The sequence below is a fragment of the Vespula pensylvanica genome, chromosome 12, assembly GCF_014466175.1.
Source record: "Vespula pensylvanica isolate Volc-1 chromosome 12, ASM1446617v1, whole genome shotgun sequence".
Lineage (NCBI taxonomy): Eukaryota > Metazoa > Arthropoda > Insecta > Hymenoptera > Vespidae > Vespula > Vespula pensylvanica.
The window spans coordinates 2,541,376-2,562,838 of NC_057696.1; the positions used below are offsets into that span (position 1 = coordinate 2,541,376).

Sequence of the window (21,463 nt, forward strand, 5' to 3'; positions counted from 1 at the left end):
AAAAAAAAAAGAAAAAAGAAAAATTACTATATATGGATATAGTAATTGACGACGAATATTCGACTACTTGTTATAATCGTAAAGCACGACAAATTTAATAATCGATTTACGAATACATGAAATTTTCTTTTTTCAAGTAGAATTTGAGTATTATTAAAATCGCAAATAAAGCATATACAGGGATATCAAATGATAATTTATTTTCGTCTACACGCGACTGTAATACACACACATACACACATTTATGCGCGTATATGTGTTGTAATAAGTTCCATTTCATCTCTGAAACATGTATCCGCGTCTCTTGCCGCGAGCTATAGCCTATTTGCAGACATATCTATAGAAGGAAGGATAGAAAGAGAGGGATGAAAGAGAGAGAGCGAGCGAGAGAGAGAGAGAGAGAGACGTTGTTAGAACATCGTGAAGAGCATGATCTTTGTCGACGTTCAACGTAAACTTCATTACTCGCTCGTTAACAGTATTTTCGCGATCTTTCTCTTTCATTCATTCATTCTCTCGCTCGTTCGTATGCATTCGCACTCTCTCTCCTTCTTCCTCTCTCTCTCTGTCTCTCTTTGTTTCCAGAACGGAGGTTCTAGCTTACTTCTTTGCACCGCAAGTTACTTCGTTTATTATCATCTTACGTTACTCTACGTTGTAATAATACGATATCATGGTATTAAGAGATCGGTTACTACGTTATAATATAATATTGTGATATTAGGGAACTGGTGTACGTTAACTATCCTTGATGGACCAACGCTGGATGCTGAGACATCTTAGTTTCTCTCTCTATCTCTATCTCTCTCTCTTTTACGATAGCGTGCTGTATTACAGGTTAAAACTATAGATGAAAGACAAGAAAACAGTGAAGAGAGGTCGTGGAAGGAACTTTATTTGAAAAAAACAAAAAAAATGAGAGGGAGAGAGAGAGAGAGAGAGAGAAGAAAAAGTGAAATACTTGGATGAGAATAGAGATAGATAAAGAGAGATAGAGATAGATATAGAGATAGATATAGAGAAAGAAAGAGAGAGGAAAAGAGAGAGATATGAGCGAGAAAAAAAGAAACGAAGAGAAAGGAGTGAAGCAGCGAACGAACAAATAGGCAAGAAGGACGAACGAGCTTGTGAAACTCAACGTATCAAATTCAACATCCAGAGGAAATGGATTACAAAAGAAAGGAAAACAAAAAGAGAGAAAGAGATCGTTCTACGGTTCGCTAAATAAAACAATCATGGACATTTATTTTCTATAAAAATGGAACGATAAATGTGTATGTGTCTCTGCGGGTACATCCTACACACACACACACACACACACACACACAATTTTTTTAATTTTTTATATATAAGTATAATAAGTATATATATTGTAATTCAATCATTTTTATTCAATTTGCAATATGATCAAACGAAAATGAAAAAAGATATCTTGTTTATCATCGATTTACGACCCTCAAGATCATGTTACACGACTTCACTTCAATATATTACATCGATTTATCCGTATATACAACTTTAAATACTAATCGAAAATACGGATTCAATTACGTCCATTTAATTTCAAAATACCAAGCTTATTAATAGCTTATACTCGATTACAGTATATTACGGTAATATAATGAAATAACGATTATCTTTTTCATTTTCTCCTTCTCTTCTTTTTTTTCGTTTTTTTTTTCGAACTAATTATATTTTTTTTTTTTTCTTTTCTTCGACCAGGATCACTCTCTCTTTTTCTCTCTCTTCCGTCCTTCGTCATTTGCTTTCCATTTTAATTATTATTATTATTGTTGTTGCTGTTGTTGTTGTTGTTGTTGTTGTTGTTATTGTTGTTACTATTACTACTATGTCGTGAAAGGCTGGATAGATCCATATGATGAATGTTCGATTGGTAGTTACTCTCTGATTTACGAGTTATCATTTCGAGATAGAGATAGAAATAGAGATAGATAGAGAGATTTTAATGATCGACTAGAAGCCATGAGATGTGTCGTTTTTCGATATATACGGTTAAAAATCGATATATATATATATATATATATATATATATATGCATATACGTATGTATGCACGTACGTATATATAAACAGAAATGATGATTCGTTTAGAGATCAAGTTCGATCATAAAGAAAAAATTACTTTCCTGATCAAATATTTATTAGAAAAATTTCTTATATATAAAAGAAAACGAAAAGAAAGAAAAAAAAAAGAATGTAAGAAAACTCCCATTCATAAACATCATATTCAAAAGTTATTCCACACCATCAGAGTTATACTTATTCGATAAATCGATAAATGTATTCCTCCTCACTTCTTCTTCTTCTTCTTCTTCTTATTTTTCTTTTTCTTTTTCTACTTCTTTTTTCATTACATCTAACAAATTGGTTTGAGTATTCGTTTTAGTATTCCATTGGCCTGAATTCGAAAAGAAACGAGAAGAATATCATAATCTCAAAGAAATCTTAGTGGACTAAGGATTCAAAAAGGAATTCGTCTAACTCCATCTAATTTCATCTCTATACGAGATATCATTTGTATAAATTAATCTAAATATTACGAACGGAGAGGACTAAGAAATACGAGATTTTTTTTTTTCTTTTTCTTTTTCTTTTTGCTATCAACGTAAAAATTTCAACAGATTTTTACTTTCAGGATGCTACGAGAGATACGACATTCTAAGATCTCTCTCAATTTTTTTTTAACTAATTAATCTCTATTGTTCGACGAGTATACTTGCAACAATCTAAACGTCAACCTTCACTTTTTACCGACCTTTGTAATTTATATCTTTATATCTTTATGCGCTACGACCGAATTTCCTTTTGTAAAAAAAAAGGAAAAAAGAAAAAAAAAAAACAAGAAGAATAAAAAAAAACATGAAAAACATCGTTCAATTCAAAACCTATTTCGTTTTTCTTCATCGTTATCAAACAAAAACGTATTTCAAAAACGACGGCGTGCTATCACTTTTATTATTTCTATCTGACATAACAAAAACTCTCTCCGGTTGCCAAAAGTAATCATAAATCTCGTGATATCAAATTTCTTTTCCTCTTTTTTTCTTTCTTTCTTTTTTTTTTTTTTTTGTCGAAAAGAGCGCCGCCGAAACGTGAACTCGATTTATATCGAACGATCGTACGTACAACTAGTTTTAATAAAACGCAAATTTCAAAGATAGGAGTATCAATGACAGAAAGAAAAAAAAGAAACAAAGAAAAAAAGGAAAAGAAAGAAAGAAACGTAGAAACAAGGAAAGACAAATAAAGAAAAACAAACAAACAAACAAACAAAGAAATGTTACAAAGAAAAAAAGAAAGAAAGAAAGAAGGAAGGAAACTAAAAACTCCACACATTTTGCAATCTCTTAATTGTACGTAGTAAAACTACTCCTTGAAGAAGCAACAGGACGTTGCGCTTCAGAACGTTGAGTGCAAACGAGACAAGAATCGGAGTAATTACAGGTGGTACTAGCGGTGTGTAAGAGGAAAACGTAGCCTCAGGTGAAAGGAACGATGGAAAACTTCTCTCTCTCTCTCTCTCTCTCTCTCTCTTTCTCCATCTCTACTTCTATCTCTATCTCTATCTCTATCTCTATCTGTATCTCTATCTCCATCTGTATCTGTTTCTATATCTATATCTCCATCTCACTTCAACTCAAACTGGGTAGTAATGTAACGTACCTTTAGGAAAAGGAAGTAGAAGACGTTTCTTATTTCTGTATATCTGAGAACTTCCCGTAAAGTGGAAGTCAATCTGCAAAAGCGCTCGTGCAATCGCTTTAAAAAGCTCCCTCGTCCGAACAAATTAAAAAAGTACTCTTCTCTTTCCCCACCCCCACTTCCACCACCACACTCTTTCTCTCTCTCTCTCTCTCTCTCTCTCTCTCTCTCTCTCTCTCTCTCTCTCTCTCTCTTTCTCTCGTTCTGTCTATCTGTCTGTCTCTATCTATCTGTCTATCTATCTCTCTATCTCTCTCTCTCTCTCTCTCTCTCTTTCTCTATCTTTCTTTCTCTCTCATTCGTCTCCTCACCTCCAACAAGGGGTCCTTTTTTCCTCTTTCTCAAACTCTTCGTATGCTGCTGCTTCTTCTTTGCATTTCAGTTCATCAGAAGTGCCGCGACCGTTGCAAGTTTAATCCAAAGTAGTGAGAAAGAGAGACAGAGGGTGAGAGGGTGAGGGAGAGGGAGAGAGAGAGAGAGAAAGAGAGAATTACAATTTCAACGGGCGACGAATTAAGAGCCAATCCATTAGATATTTTTTTCTTTTATCTTTCTTCTTCCTTCTCTTCTCTTTTCTTTTCTTTTCTTTTCTTTTCTTTTTCTTTTTCTTTTCCTTTCTTTCTTTTTTAGATACGCATACCTTTTTCGTAGCATCACATCTTTTGCTTACGTTTTAAAATGACGCGAACTTTCGTTTCAAAGGAAAGACCACTCTCTCTCTGTCTTTCGGTCACTTTGTGTGTGTGTATTTTTTCTCTATATTTCTATGTTACATATAATTCCGCGTCTCTATTTCTCTTAACTATGTAATAAGAAGTACGATACCGATAATGATCAAGAAACGAAAGAGATAGAAAAAAAAAAAAAAAAGAGAGAGAGAGAGACGGAATATTACGGAATTTTAACGGACGACGAATTAAAAGCGTATCCATTAGTTTCTTAAAATACACGTAATTTTTTCCTAACGTCGCATCTTTTCCCGTAATTTTGAAAATGACGATCTCGTTTTAAAAGGATATTAATCTCTTGGCCATTTTTATATATTCTATTTTCTCTCTCTCTCTCTCTCTTTCTCTCTTTCTCTAGCATTACATAGTCATTCTTAGCACAGGAGATATCGGAAATTATTCACAAAACGTTTTCGTAAAGATTATAAATATATTTAAAAATCTTAAGAGTAATTTCTAACTAAGCTAAGAGAAATTCCCCGTGTATGTTTCCATGAAAATTGTTAGGAATATTTGTACTTCTCCCTACAGGCTCTGTGTGTGTGTGTGTATGTGTGTGTGGCACTACATAGCCGAGCCTATACATACATGTACATATACATGTGTGTAGTGATCCTATATAGCCGAGCAATACGACGTAGGATAAATTAATGATCTTTGCGTAAGTACCGGAGATAATTTAATGGGTATTAACTAACCCTGCTTTGGCGAAGCCGTTAAAGCTACTCCTACCGTACTCTACTATACGGTTTATGAACGTTATTAATTAATTTGTATTTGTCGCTTGCTCGAAAATACATATATATATATATATATATATAGATACATAGAGACGCACACGCACACTCACACACGCATACATACATACACAAAAACGCATACGCACGTACGCACGTACGCGCATCGAGCTGAGATCGTTAGGAATGAATGGAGGTCGGTTTTAATAAAGTTAAAACGATCGAAATTATGATTTGAAAGTTTTAATATCCTTCTTTTTTTCTTCGGTTCGTTCGTGGATTGTTTTATGTATTTATGTATGTATGTATATACCTATGTAAGATGGAGAATCGAGAAATAAATAAATAAATAAATAAATGAAAATGATCAAATTGACGTGAAAAGTAGAACACAGCTGTGTGTTAGAAAATTAGAAAATTGACGACGATCTGCAAATTTCTATAGCATAGTCCTTGGAATATAAACGAATTGATATATATATATATATATATATATATATACAGGGGGAGTATCAGCAAATGGTATTTCCTCTCCCTTGCTGCTTTTCGACGCCCGACTTTAATATTAAGGCACATTTTAAAGTGGTCCATTAAATTGAGAACGAGACAATATGAAATCTCTTTCTCTCTCTCTCTCTCTTTCTCTCTCTCTTTCTCTAACTCACTCTTAACACATGCTACAATTTTCTACGAATAATTTCAAAATGTCGAACAAAAAGTTACCCGATTAGATTTATATTTTTTCACGGATCTTAAATGTTTCAATATCTTCGATCGATTATGATCTATTCGTTGATCATTCCTACAACATATTTTCGTTTGATTATAATTTTTCTACAAATATATTTTTGTATTAGACGCGCGTATATACGTAGAGACACGTAACGTGGTAGGATTTAAATACGAGCGCGTTTAAATGAGTTTTAATTTTTTTAAAAAATTCGATATAACAATATGTTATTAATTAATAGCGTACACAATCGTTTGTATACGAGAATATATAGAATATGTTACTATTTAAATAATATGGTGTATATAAACCTATACACATACCCATAATACTCATCTATTATTATATTATAATATTTAATTCAACTAATGGAGAAAATGTGTAATAAAATAAAAGTAATAACGGAAGAGAGCAAAATATATAAAGCTTATTTTAATTTAATTTCAAATGGTTAAACACGGACGACGATGTGTAACATCGAGTAATAGAGAAAGATAGAGAAAGATAGAAGAAGAGAGATAGAGATAGAGAGCACGAAAGAGAGATAGAGAGAGATAGAGAGAGATAGAGACGATGGAAAAGCTTTTCTAGTACCAAAAGCCCAAGGCTTCTTTATGAGGCAATAACACAGTAACGTGTGTCTTGTAGCTGTAAATTATTAAGACTAACCCGCAACACATCTGCCGTCTTTCGTACGATAAAGTGCACACAGGTTGATATAACACACACATACAACACACATACGATCTCTCTTTTACTCAAGGTGATTCTTTATTTTGTTCTCACGGTCAAAGACAAATGTTCAATTATCGAAAGATTTAGATCCTTAATTTCGATAAATCAACAAATGTCACACATACACAGCAATCTCAAACTATTTCTTCTGAATATTTCTTTTTTCACTTTCGCATAATATCTATAAACAACGTGTATGCTTACGTATTTTTTATTTTCTATTTTGATTTTTTCTTTTTTCCTTTCGTGGCAAAAAAAAAATCTTAGAATAAAATTATAGAGAATAGAATAAAATAAATTAGTAATATATTCTAACGTATTGTAATAATAACGAATACAAAAGTAATAAAAAAGTAATCGAAAGATAATGATTTTCTAATCGATTTTTAAGTAGAGAATAATTTAATCGAACATTAATAATTCTAATTCTAAGCAGATTACTGTATGTTCTTCTCTTCCCTCTCCTCTCTCACTCTATCTGTCTATCATTCTCTCGATGCTAATTAAAAAATATAAATCGTTGCAAATATACAAAGAAGATAGACAGATAAGGGAGGCGAGAAAGCATAGAAGCTTTTGCGAAAGGGCACCCCTTTTAAAACTCAAACGACTCCCGTAGCTTTCGATAAATTGCACTCCGAGCAGGGTGCCACTGTCATAACAGCTACGACCAACCCTCTAAACCAACCAACCAACCAACCAACCAACCACCATCTACCCCCTATCCCCTCTTTCTTCGATGATCTTCGATGTGATCAGAGAAATAAGAAGGATAGTGTCTCTAATTAAAATCTCTACGTTTGAAATAACGTAATAAAAAAAGAAAAAAAAAGAAACAGAAAAAAAAGCAATATTCCGTACATCGAAAAGCTTTCTACAGAAAGATTGATAAAAAATTTTGAAGCTTGTGTGCGTATACGACTCGAAAGAAAGAGAAAGAGAAGAGAAAAAAAATATGGATTTTCTATCCATCCGCTAAATAAATCAGTTGATTTAATTCCGAAATTAAAAAAAAAAAAGAAAGGACGAGAGAGAGAGAGAGAGAGAGAGAGAAAAACTATCTTGATTAAATGAAGAATATGAAATAGCAACGAGCGTGTTACAAATTAATTGGTCCTGATAAAATAACTAACTATAACAATAACAATAACAATATTGAATGGATAATTATCCAATTGTTTCACGAGCTCGATCATTCTACTAACATATACGCTCGACATAATCGAATGTTGAAACATAATCGGACAATAATCTAGAAGTGCAATATCGATTATTATATTTATAACACAATTAATCGATTAATCGATTATTTCAAACGTCGTTTAAATCAATGAAGAGATTCGAAGAGCGACGATGATGAAAGAAAAAAATTGAAAGGAAAGAGACAAATACATAGACAGACAGACAGACAGACAGACAGACAGAATAAAAAAGATAGACAGAAGACACAGAAAGAAAAAAAGAAAGAAAAAGAAGCATAGTGGTAAACGAAATTGCGTCGTTCCCGTAGAACGACAGAAGGGACGCTCATGTTTCAGTAATAGTAGTAGTAGCAACAATAGTAGTAGTAGTAGTAGTAGTAGTAGTAGTAGTAGTAGTAGTAGTAGTAGTAGTAGTAGTTTAGTAGTAGTAAAAGAGAGGGTTAGTTGTAGTAGTGCGTTGGCAGTGTCGTGTCGTTGCCTGGAAATTTTCCCCACCTGTTGCCAAACAATTCCCATGGAAACGAAGTTATGGCTACGGGCTCGCTACCGTCGGATGAACACGCGCGTATACGTGCTGCGCACCCCCTCTTTTCTCATCCTCCCTCAACACACCCACCTACCCCTTTCCCTCAACTACCCACAACCTTCCACCCTCCAACCTCCACCCTCTAACCCAAACGCCCGAGAACGTTCCAAAGGCGTCGACCAAAAACGACATTTTTTCGGTGACAACATGAGCAACGTCACCAAAGTTACTCTCGTTTCATCCCATATATGTGTGAAATCGATCGTTCACTTTCCGAATTTCCGTCCGCATTTTCTTTCTCTTTTTTTTTTTTACTTTCATTTAAGTATCCGATTTATCTCCCTCTCCATTCCTCAGTTTTTCTCTTTCTATTTTTTTTTTCCTTTTTTTTCATTTCTTTTTGTTTTGTTTTGTTTTGTTATGTTTTAACGGCTCGATCGACTAGGCGCGATCTTCCATTTTGCATTTTCACTTTGCATTTTGCAACTATTGTCTTTTTATAAAATATATAAATATTATTTTATATTATCTATTGTATAATAGATGTACTATTATTCTATAATATCTTTCATCAATTATTATTCTATGAAGTAATTGCGATTTTTGTTTCTTCTTTATTTTCATATTGTTTCTTCATTTATTTTTAAGTATCCATTACAATATACCCACAAACGAGATTTAACATTCTCAAACGGGATTCGGAGATGTTACGAATTTGTCAGGTACAATCCTTTCAAGATAAATCAATTATGCACAATGTATATGTGTGTGCATATGCGCCTGTGTATATATTTTCCTCGCTTAAATTATTCATTGTAAATGACGAATTGAGAAATGCATCAAATAAAATTCGATTATATATCAATCGCAAATATGGAAATAAAAATGATACGGCGATCGCGAGATATGAAATTAAATTTATTACATAATACAAATATATATCTTCGTTTTGTATACAAATCGATTAATTCGTTCATTATTCTCGTTATAGTTATAATTATCGTCATCGTTATTTAATAAAGACAAATCATTCGGTTAATTATCTCAGTGACGAGAAATCATTATTCTGCGAAGGGTCAAAATTTAAAGATTTAATATTCCATATAGGCCATAACGAACGCGACAATTAAATACTTGATGTAATGGAAAAAAAAAAAAGAATTTTCATATTTATCGAATAACGATATTTGTTATTTTCGATACCAGAAAGAATTGACTTTGGCTACGTTTCTCATTAATAAACTTTTCGAAAAAGAAAGATATACTACGCGTTTCAAAACAATGACTCCAATAAAATTATTTTTTAATCGTTCTTTATCAAGGCGACCTTTTTCTTTTTCTTCTTTTTTTTTTCCAATCTAAAAGCGACGGATTATACCACAAAAAAGCGATATATATATTTTTTGTCCTATGGAAAAAATACGATACAAAAAAAAAAGATTAATCGAATCGAATCGAATATCAAAGTTCGATATCAGTAACGCAGTGATAATCCATTAAATTATCACTTCTACGACTTTATCGTTTTATTCAATCGAAACAAATTATTTGCTCAATTATTCCCTTAAAAGGCGGAGATTTTTTCCTCTTTTCTTTATTTTTTTTTTTTTTTTATCTACGATGCAACGTAACCCCATCGAATATGAACGTTCGAGAAACGAGTCGCCCGAAGCTAAGGGATGAATGAAGGGTGGGTTAAAGGGTGGAGGTGAACGTGGAAAGAGGGCAGACTCGTCGAAGAGAGCGAGAGCCACGTTTTTTAATTGCTTTTTGCAAAAGCATCTGCACGAGCAATGCTAATTTTTTTCCTCTATTTTTTCTTCTTTTTTCTTTTTCTGTCCTTTTTTTTATTTCGCATTCTCTTGCCGTCCGCAACGATATTTCATTTCATATAGAGGGGAAAGAGAAAAACGAGAAGTAGGAGGTTAAGGATGGGTGGGTGGTGGTGGTGGTGGTGGTACTGTTGGTAATATAATCGAGCTTGGTAAAAGCAACGAATACATCGAAAGAAAGAGACAGTGTGACAGAGTATGTATTTCCTGCGTGCATACGTGTGTGTGTGTGTGTGTGAGAGAGAGAGAGAGAGAGAGAGAGAAAGAGAAATAAATGAATAGATCGATAGATAGATATCATTTACGAACGAGTAATCCACATTACGAAATTAATCTCGAATTACGAGATTATCCGACGATGATAATGATAACGATAATGATGATGATGACGACGACGGTAGTAGTGATAATGATGATGGTGATAATAATTACAACGATGACACTTTGTTACTACACTAATACTGTTTCCTCATTCATCCCAAATATCTTTTTAACTCCTGACGAAAATTCCGATCGGAAATTGTCTTCCCTATTTTATTTTATTTTACTTTACTTTACTTTTTTTAATTTCTCTTCTATTATTTATTATCTCTTTATTTATTTATTTTACTTCATTCCTCATCCTAAAAAAATTCTTTCAATTAGAGATCTAGTTTCTCTTTCGAGACACGGAGAGTATTCCTCGGAAGAACAACTTTCTTTTTACTTCTATCTTTTTTTTTTTTTCTTCCTTCTCTTTCTCTCATCTCTTATATACAAACGTACGTAAGTACACATACATATATACATACATACACATATACATCACACATATACTCTATATCTCGCGTAAATCCTTATGTGTCGTGCCATACCGAAGCGAGTCAGGCGTTACAATTAATTTCTACGGATTCGTTACCGACACGAAAATAATACGTTTCCGTGCTATGCCCGCGTCCGTGGCTTTATAAGGGCTTTGCGATTTCCTCGAATCCTCCTCGACACGAAGCTTCGTGCTCTAATCTCAGATTCCCTTCCCGTCCCTTCCTTCCCACAACCTTCTGTACTACAACTACAACTACAACTACAACTACTGCTACTGCTATTACTTGTACGACTGCTACGACTGCTAGTATTGCAATTGCTACTGCTACTACTATACTGCACAGCATCCTAGCATCTTCTTCTCAGTATCCCAAGCTTCACCATTACACCGACCTATATCATCATCCCTCTTTCTCTCTACGTTTTCTCTTCCCGAAAATTGAGGCCTTCCTTCCTTCCTTCCTTCTCGTTTACTTGCTTACTTACTTCTTTCCATGCTTATTTTAAACCAATGCAAATTTTTATCTTCAGATACTATTTTTCATATTTTCTCACTTGATGTATTATATATGTATTATTTATGATATACGTTTTATTATATATAATCGTCTTGATTATTAGTTCATGAGAATGTGATTGACATCGAAAATCTCTCCGAGAGTGAAATGTGTTTGAAGAAATTTCAATTTTATATAATTTTTAAATAATAATTTCTCATGTGTGTGTGTATATATATATATATATATATATATATATATATATATTTGTGTGTGTGATCGCGAAGGATTTTGAGATTTATATTTATAATAATTATAATAGCAAATATAGAATTATATGATATACGATATGTAGATACGCGATTATTTTTTTCAATGTTATTAAACCTACGAAAAACATTTTTTTTTTAAAGAATGCAATATCACACCGTCACGAAAGATACATCGTAGTAAAAATAATTGTTTGACAAATTGATATTTGTTTCGTATAATTATTATGTTTTTTGATACATTAGAGTGGCAAGTTTGACGCACGAAATTTTCAACGAGTTCAATACCATCAATTTTAATCATTCCAAACGAGAAAATGAATCTTTCTTTCTTTCTTTCTTTTTCTCTCTCTTTCTCTCTTCTCTCGACGATGATCGAATCGACGCGACGAACGCACCCCTCGAGAATAAATTCGCGATACGTTTTGCGAGGGCAATACGTATCTCGTTGCCGCTAATTTCCCGTAAAATTGTTTCCGCGTACGAATCTACGACTATACGAATTTTTACACGTCGATGAATCATCCACCTGATATATCAACTTCCCGACAAGTGATTAACTGCTTGGTTTTTCTTTTCTTTTTCCTTTTTTTTTTTTTTTTTATTTCTATTTTTTATTTTCCCAACTACGACAAAACTACCCTTCGACGAATCTTTCATAATAATTTATTAATTTGGTTCGATCAATTTCAATTACAATTATTTCTGATAATTCCCTATCTATTTATTTTAATATAATCTAATTTACGTATGTCTGTCCTTGTGTGTTGGTACCTTGGTTATTTATTAAAGTACGGTATAGTCTCTCATTCGTATGCATTTATTTATATATGTAATATTTCTTTTCAATTTATATTTTTTCCTTACGATATATTTTCTTCTACATTAATCTTGATTAAAATTTGATTAAAACGTTTTAACAATTTTTAACATTGTGATCTTTTGGAATCTATGCGGTATGAACTTTGATACGATTGTGCGTAATTATTTAAAAAAAAAAAAAAAAAGGAGAAAAAAGAAGGAAAGAGAACAAAAAAATTAATAAATAAATAATCGAAAATTTTCTATACATTTTCAAATATCACAATCTTTTCTTAAAACTATCGTTATGGATTTTTTTGTTCTTATTTTTTTTTTTTTTTTTCAGATATATTGTAAACAGAAAACTGAAAGAGGAACAGCTTAAAAGAAAAAAACAGAAAGAAAGAAAAAAATAGAGCAAAGAGAAAAAGAGAGAGAGAGAAAGAGAGAAAGGGAATATAACAATGTTTCCGCGAAATAAGATTTAATTCGAATAAACGGACGGTAAATTCGTTCCTCAAAAACAATTTCGTTCGTTTTACTGGCTAACGCTAGAAATTGGACTTATTCGTGCGGACTGAACTTTTACGTGTAGAATGTAATAACGCGAGAAAAAGTTTAATTGCCGTGCCGCCTTTCCTTGTATTTCTTTCTTTTATCTTTATATTATTTTATAATTTTCTCTTTTTTTTTTTTTTTTAATTTCTACTTTTTATATCTTTACGATACTTGAATCCTCTGTAACGCAATATAACTTCAAAGTCACATGTATTATATTAATACATATACGTGTGAGTATATATATATATATATATATATTTCTTTTTTTGAAATCTTAGTTTATAAAGTTACAATAGATACTTCGCGTTAATTGTTCGTTCACATCGAAAGATCAATAATTCGATTTAGAATTTAAAACTAGTATGTATAGTTATATGTTATATACCAGTATAAATTATAAGTTTGAAATTGTGTTATATATTTTTTTTTTCTCTTTTTGTAGAGTGGAGGATAAAAAATTGAATTATAGAGGATCAAATTTTAATGAAAAATTCGAATTACAAAGAAGAACACGATGTATAGAGACGATGTCCCAGAATATATGAAGAAATATTTTAGCGTATCGAAACAATAAAATGCATTATAAAAATAATAATAATAAAAAAAAAAAAAGGAAAAAGAAATAGTTCCTACGAACATATACTCTGTTTGATTTTGTTTTCGAGCGGTATACGTTTTTTTAATAGACGAGTGTAACGAATGAATGGAAAAAGATATTTTGTTTTAAACGTTTTTATCTAGAATATAAGTTGTCACACAGGAATCACTGACGTGTGTTCGTGTTTGTAATAAACAGAAATTATATAACGCACGATTTATATCGGTATACGTTATACTAAAAGCTGTACAATTATATTAATTTTACATAGCTATAATTATATACTTTACTAAATAAAAAGTGTAGTACATAAAATACTATAATATTTTATATTATACTTAAAACACGTTAAGTTGCATTACAATTGCACATTATATAAAATGTTTATTTTTTTAGAACACGTGCGATATATATATATATATACACACACACACACACACACACACACAACAATTACCATACTTAACAAAGATATGATATACGATTTATATTTAAAATTTTACGTGTATATAATTTCCTTTCTTTTCACACATATATATATACATTTTTTCTTTTTATTTATTTATATTCTTTTTTATTAATTACGTTGTAGAGAGAATAAAACACGGTCGGTCGAGTTTTCGAGGGATGAAAAAAGAAACAAAAATCCAATTAGAAAGAAGAATACTCGGATCATTCTGATAAATAAATCATTGTGAAAGCTTGCAAGTACACTGATTCAGAAATGCAATTTCGTTTTTGTAAATGCGTAATGGCGTAAAGCCGGCGGCTTCGGCTTCTGCTTCGGCTTCGACTTCGGCTTCGGATTTTCGTTCCGAGCAAACCCGAGCAAATACAGCGCGAATACGATGTACCCAAGGGTGCGATTAGTTATTTAGAATTTTGCGACTACTACAACCACCAACCACTACTATCACCACCATCACCACCACTACTGTTCTGCTGCTCTCGACACGACCCCATCGATTTCCCAATCGCACGGACTGCCCTTCTCAAACACCTACTACGGTGCCCCGACTGATTCTCTGTTTTTTTTGTTCTTCTTTTAAATTGCATTTTTTTCTATCCATCCAATTATATTATATCGTTCGTTCTCGATAATTCTTCAAATCGTTCATTGCCAAATCGCGAAACGATCGAGAAATTAGATCGAGCGAGATTGATACATGATTGCTATCAAATTTCAATAATTACGACGAGTAGTATATTTTCCTTCGTACGGTGTTCCTCTCTCTCTCTCTCTCTCTCTCTTTCTCTCTCTCTCTCTCTCTCTCTCTCTCTCTCTCTCCCTCTCTTTCTCTTTCTCTCTCGTCAGTCAAACTGATTACAAAATTATTTATGAATTTGTATTGATTAGAAATCAGACACGACTAATTAGAAATTGGATTGCAATTAAGTTTAGATTTGTCGAGGATATATTTGTTATCGTTGATTACTACCCTAAATTATATAAGACTGTAAATCAGATATGTATCAAGATGAGACCTTTTGGCGATTTGGAAAAACGATACTATTTTCCTTTTTATAGTAACTGCAATTTTTTTTCTTTTTTCTTTTTTTTTTAATTTTTTTCTTCTTATTTTTCAATTTCATTCAACGAGAACGAAACTATACTACTACTCGCGAAAACACGAAACTCCCTATAAAAATTTCAATATCTCGGTCTAACAGATATTTCTTTCTTTCCCCCCCCCCCCTTTTTTTTTTTAATCTTTAGAGAGATACAAAATTTAACATAATCGAGAGAAAGGTGGGGAGAGACAAAGTAAAGAGATAAATCGTTCCTTCTAAGCACCGAGTCACGGTTCTAAGCGTCGAGGCATCTAGAATAAAGACGTAATCCGAGAGACGAATATCGTGTTAACGAGCTCCTGTCGACGAGTTTGTTAAAAATATCGAAGTCTTGGAATAGGACGATAAATAGTCACGGACCGTTTAACTATGTCTCGACGGACTATCATTCATTCTTCTTAAAGTAGACACGTGTCTCTTTACGTATATGCGTCTGTTAAATGTGTGTGCGTTTCGCGATGTGTATATACTAGTGAGAAAGAGATAGACAATCTCTCTCTCTCTCTCTCTTTTTCTCTGTCTCTGTTATATCATTATCTTACTTAAACATTTCAGAAAGATCATAATTGCGAATCTTACGTAACAGTAATCTTAAAATTTCGAAATATTTTTAAACTTTTCGTCTACGAGTTTTTACTTTATACAGGACGGGGCCAAAAGTTGCATAGGTCAATTATTACAAACCGATTATTCTTTTTTAAACCGAACTATGAGTCTAGAAAGTTTTTTTTTTTTTTAACGATATATAGGAGGATAAAAGAAAAAAAAAGAAAAGAAAAAATAGATTAGAGACTAAACTCTTCTCGGTTCGTTCTGCATTTATGTAACTATCGATAAGCTAGTTCGTTATCATCGAGCTTGGAGAAGTACGGTTTATTTTCAAATTTTTCAAAATAAATGTTCAAGATAAAAGATAATATGTTAATGACGTAGATTCAAAATCGATTAAAAAACAATCGTTATAGAAAAATTAATTAAATAAAAAAAGAGAAAAAATAAATTAGACGAATTTAAGAAAAAAAAAAAATAATAATAATAATAATAATAATTTCTAACGACATACTCACTCAGAATATACTTTCTTTTCGATTTATCATCCGATAGGTCGAATTAAACAAGATTTAACACTTCGACGATTCGAAATGGAGGACTCACCTGCAACAAGAAAACAATACGTGGAAGATTAGCTTAAAGGATTATTTCAATGTGTTCATTGAGAATAGGAAGATGAGTTAAGGGGTTGTACACACGCGTAACAGGTGCTTATTCTATCCGTACGAAAGACAGGTTTTATCGGCATTGTTGAGAAAGATGTGTGTGAGTGTATGTGTGTGTGAAAAAAGAACTATGAAGTTTGACTAATTGTTAAATAAAAAACAAAATTATTTTCACAAGAAAATTAACTTGGGCCATACATCATTTTGACATCATTTCATTCATCATTCTTTTACTTAATACCGATACATCATATGACCTTTTTCGAGATATTTACACGTATAGTAAGAGCAACAAATAAGCTAATTGTTTTCTTTTCCCCCTGTCTATAACGATATAATAAATAATGTATCGTATTTATAATTTATTAGTTAATATGTATATATGTATATCTCTTTGGATATGATTAAAATTAATGATATATTAAATAACACACTTATTAGTTTTGTTTAATAAATCGCACATGATTATATAATATAAAAATTATAATACACATATATATAATTTGTAGAGTGGATGGGCCAAAAGTTCCTAAAAATCAAATCCTTTATTTTCGTGATTGTCTATGCTTCACATTCTTTTCATTCTTTTATTTTTTGTCATTGTAAAAAAAATTCCTAGACTTGCAATTCTGAAATCTGCACTTAGAAAAAAAGAAAGAAAAAAAAAAAAGGAAGAAAGAAAATATCTTAAAAAGTCTCGCGAAAAAGAATGAATTAAAGAAAATAAAGGGGGGCGACACTTAGTAATACTTTTGGCTCACTTAAGAAAATTTCGGTCCGTCTAAGAACATTTGACCCAAAAAATAAATAAAAAGAAAATAGGTTATTATATATAATAAGGAAGACAAAGACAAGCGGAGAGAAGGAATAGGAGAATAAATTCAAAACGAGTGTCGTGGCTCGTTTCGTCGCAACGAGAGTAAAGTCGACGAAAGCTGCAAAAAAGGAAACAAAAAAGAATGAAAGAGAGAGAAAGAGAGAGAGAGATAGAAAGAGAAAGAGAGAGAGAGAGAGAGAGAGAGAGAGAGAGAGAGAGAGAGAACTTTGCCGATCCAACTTGTCTCGGTCGAAGCTACAACTTCTATTCTCAGTTCGGAGTTTCCTTAGTAGAAGATGTACGATAGATAGAAGGAGACAGAAAGTCTCTAAGACGATAGAGATAGAGATAGAGAGAGAGAGGAGAGAGAGAGAGAGAAGTAAGAACGACACGAAGATGTCGTCGTGTCGGAGCTTTGCACACGTGCGTAAGCTTCGCTACAATGGATAAGTTTTACTTCGAGCAACTTGTTAACTCGGTTTACTCTCGACAAATCTCTCGAAAAAGAGTTACGATCGTTCTTTACATTTATCCCCTTTTATTCTCTTTTTAATTATTAACATTAATATTATTATTATTAATATTATTATTATTATTATTGATTGATTGATTGATTAGTTTATTTATTTAAATGGCAACGATCCTTCATGCAAACCTAATCTATTCACGTTTCTCGCTTATTTTACTCTAATATATATATATATATATATATATATATATATATATATAAAAGGAAAGAAGGTAAAAGACGATGAATTTCATTCTTTTCGTTTCCTTTTTTTTCTTTTTTCTTTTCCCTCTTCTTTTCTTTCTTTCTTTCTTTCTTTCTTTCTTTCTTTCTTTCTTTCTTTCCTTCTTTTTTTTTTTGTTAAATTTTACAATGCTTACTAACGTATTATAAGTTTCTCTCGGTGTTAACGTAATTCGTGACAGCAGGCAAGTGTAGGCAAAGCAGCTAGGAAAGAGAAAGAAAGAGAGACAGAAACAGAGAGATAGAGAGAGAGAGAGAGAGGACCGTCCGAGGCCAGGCAAGCAGCTCGGCTTTTTAATTAAAAGTACCACGCCGCTATTATCTGGCGAATTTATAATCGCGCCTAGCTTCAGCCTCTCCCTCTCAACCCAGTACCCCCTCTCCTCTCTCACTCTCTCTCTCTCTCTCTCTCTCTCTCTCTCTCTCTCTCTCTCTCTCTCTCTCTCTTTCTTTCTTTCTCTTTCTCTCCCCATCTCGAATCTACCACGACTCTCTACCCAAGCACGCCTCTATCTCTTCGTTCGTCCCTTCAGAAGAGAAAGTCAGCTTTTATTCTCGAGACACAGGATCTTAATGAGTAATAATTCAACTTTCTATGCCGTCCGCGTAGCACCGTAAGGCGAGAGAAAATTTCTAAGAGAAGAGAAGGAGTGGGGAAAGGAAGAAGAGGAAAAGAATAAGAAGACGAAGAGAGAAGGAGAAAGAGGGACAAAAACTGCTGGACCAATAAAGGAACAATCGTCGATGTAAAAAAAAAAAAAAGAAAAGAAAAGAAAAGAAAAGAAAGAAGGATATCAAGAAATTTCTGATCCATACAATCCGATCTTCGATCGATCGAACTCTCATTTCTATTACTATTTTTAATATTATTATTATTATTGTTAATTATTAATTTCTTTTTTTTTTTTTCTAGTTTAAATTTATCAAACATCGAATCGAATAACTATCGCATTTGAGAAGATACGATAGAGAAGATTGAAAGAATGGATTATGGCGATGAAAAGATTGGATGGAAAAAAAAGATCGATAGAGAAAAAGAGTATCAACGTTTCAAAAAAAAAAAAAAAAAAAAAAGGAAAGGAGAAAAAAGGATAATAAAACGAAGGAAAGAAAGGATCTAAACGATTCGACTATCTTTTTACATTTATTTTTAAATACGAAAAATGTTCCATCGAATATATCCGCTTTGTACGGAAGGAAAAGATAGATAAATAGATAGAAAAAGAGAAAAAGAGAAAGAGAGAGAGAGAGAGAGAGAGAGAGAGAGAGAGAGAGAAGAGAAAAAGGATAGAACGACAAAGAAGTGAAGTGGAGTAGAGTGAACTGAAGTGGAATGGCGAAGGGGTGAAGGGATGGAGGGGGTAGAAGTTAGGTAGAAAGTAATAGTAAGGATCGTCGGAAGGTCTCTTCGTATCTTGTGCGTGAATCTCTTCTCGTCGCAGGACTCTACGCAATTCTGTAATAGATATCCGAAGAGGAGGTTGGAGGTTGAGAAGCAAGGAGGAAACGGTAATGTTGGAAAGAGTGAGAGAGTGAGTGAGTGAGCGAGCGAGAGAAAGAGAGAGAGAGATGCTGACATAAGGATCAGGAAAGCAAACGACTCGGCAGAAATTCAAGCGTAGTAGAGAGATAGGATTGAACGAACGTTCTCTTGCGCGTCTACCAAGGTGAATCTCTCTCTCTCTCTCTCTCTCTCTCTTTCTCTCTCTTTCGAGTGAGAAAATTAAGGTCGAACCAAGACGAAAGAGAGAGAGAGAGAGAGAGAGAGAGGGAGAAGAGAGGGGGTTTATATGGAGAGGGTAACGTAAGCTTGCCAGCAAAATTTACATACTAATGAGATAACGGTCAGGCTTTTCGCGGCACCCTCTTGTTACCCTTCCCCTTCCCTCTTCCCCCTCCTCACCGTTATATCCCCACTAGCCCTAACTCCACCCGTACATCAGCCAACTCGATGAACTTTCAATTTATTCATGAATGGGTCTCTCTCTCTCTCTCTCTCTCTCTCACTCCCCCTATTTTTTTTGTATCTTAATTTACTCCATAAAAAAATATTTTTCCACTATCGACCATTAATCGCTTATTACTTCCTAATCGCCATTATCCGTTATTTCTTATCTAAATCGATGAAACAATTCCTGTCAGATAAGATCTATCTCTCAATGGACGTATATATCATATGTAATTGATATGACATTGTGGATTAATTGCTTTTAACTTAGGGTAATTAAAAATGTGTAATCCATTGTATGCGACAATTCGATGCACAAAGCCGAGGAATCTTACAAAGAAAAGAAAAGAAAATTGAAATAAATAAAAATGGAATGTTTATAATATAAATATATATCGTAAAAATTTGCACGCGTTCGTTGTTACTTTATAACTTCTTCAGGTTCTTTTATCTTCCTTTTTTTTTTCATTTTTTTTTCTTTTTACATTATATCCACTGTTAGTATAGTATAATTAATGATAGTAATATAGAATACTGATACAAGTAATAAATCTAAATCCTTAGAGCGTGCAATAATACAATAGACGTAAGAATAATATCATAACTTTCGCGTTAAATCACTTTATTTTATTTTATCGTCTTTTCTTTTCTTTTCTTTTCTTTTTTTTTTTTTTTTGCATTTTCATTACAGACACGAATGAATGAATAGATTATAAATGATTAAAAGGAAATCGTGTAATACGAAATGTATTTCGAATAATTGCCAAATGGAAAAGTTTTTTTTTTTTTTTTTTTTTTGAAAGGAAATAAAGAAACCTACGGTATAATTTTGTAAAAATTTAAATATTAAGATAAGAGAGAAAGAGAGGAGAGAGAGCTCTTTGCTTTGTCTCGTTTCGTTTTGCTCTTTGCGAAGAAAAAAAAGAAAAAGAAGAAGAAGAAGAAGAAGAAGAAGAAACGTTTTCTTATTCATTGCTATTACGAACTTCAAAGTCTTCATTATTTTTTTCTTTTTCTTTTCTTTTCTTTTCTTTTTTTTTCGTTCTTTTTTCTAATTTCTTTCTTTCAAGAGTACGCGCTGCTACGAGAAGAAATCTCGACAAGATCTCTACTCGCTTTTAAAGTCACTTAATCTTCTCTCTTTCTCTTTCTCTTTTTCTGTTTCTCTTTCTCTTTCTCTTTCTCTCTCTCTCCTTCTCTCTGTCTCTTTCTGTACCATTTAAAAAACTACACTCTTAGCCATTCGAGGATAAGGTAGAACTCGTCTTGATCTCCAGAAGGTAAGTACAAGCTGAGAAAATGCAATATCGTGTTGTACCGACCTAAATGCACGTGTTCGTGCAATCGCATAATGCAATTTATAACTATTTTATGCACTGTAATCACATTACCTCTTTCTCCATCTCTATTTCTCTC

General features: G+C 32.7%; 1 protein-coding gene across 7 annotated transcripts in view; it reads right to left on the reverse strand.

Moving 5' to 3' along the window:
* The window catches only part of LOC122633572 (polypyrimidine tract-binding protein 1), a 305,402-nt gene that overhangs the window by 249,707 nt on the left and 34,232 nt on the right, over positions 1–21,463 (reverse strand). The window contains exon 1 of one of the 7 annotated variants that reach the window (XM_043821588.1): positions 16,382–16,478. The exons of the other annotated variants lie outside the window; for them this stretch is intronic. The gene's annotated coding sequence lies outside the window, so the exon portion shown is untranslated. Of the gene's footprint in view, positions 1–16,381; positions 16,479–21,463 lie in introns of those variants that run through there. 7 annotated transcript variants of the gene reach the window in all.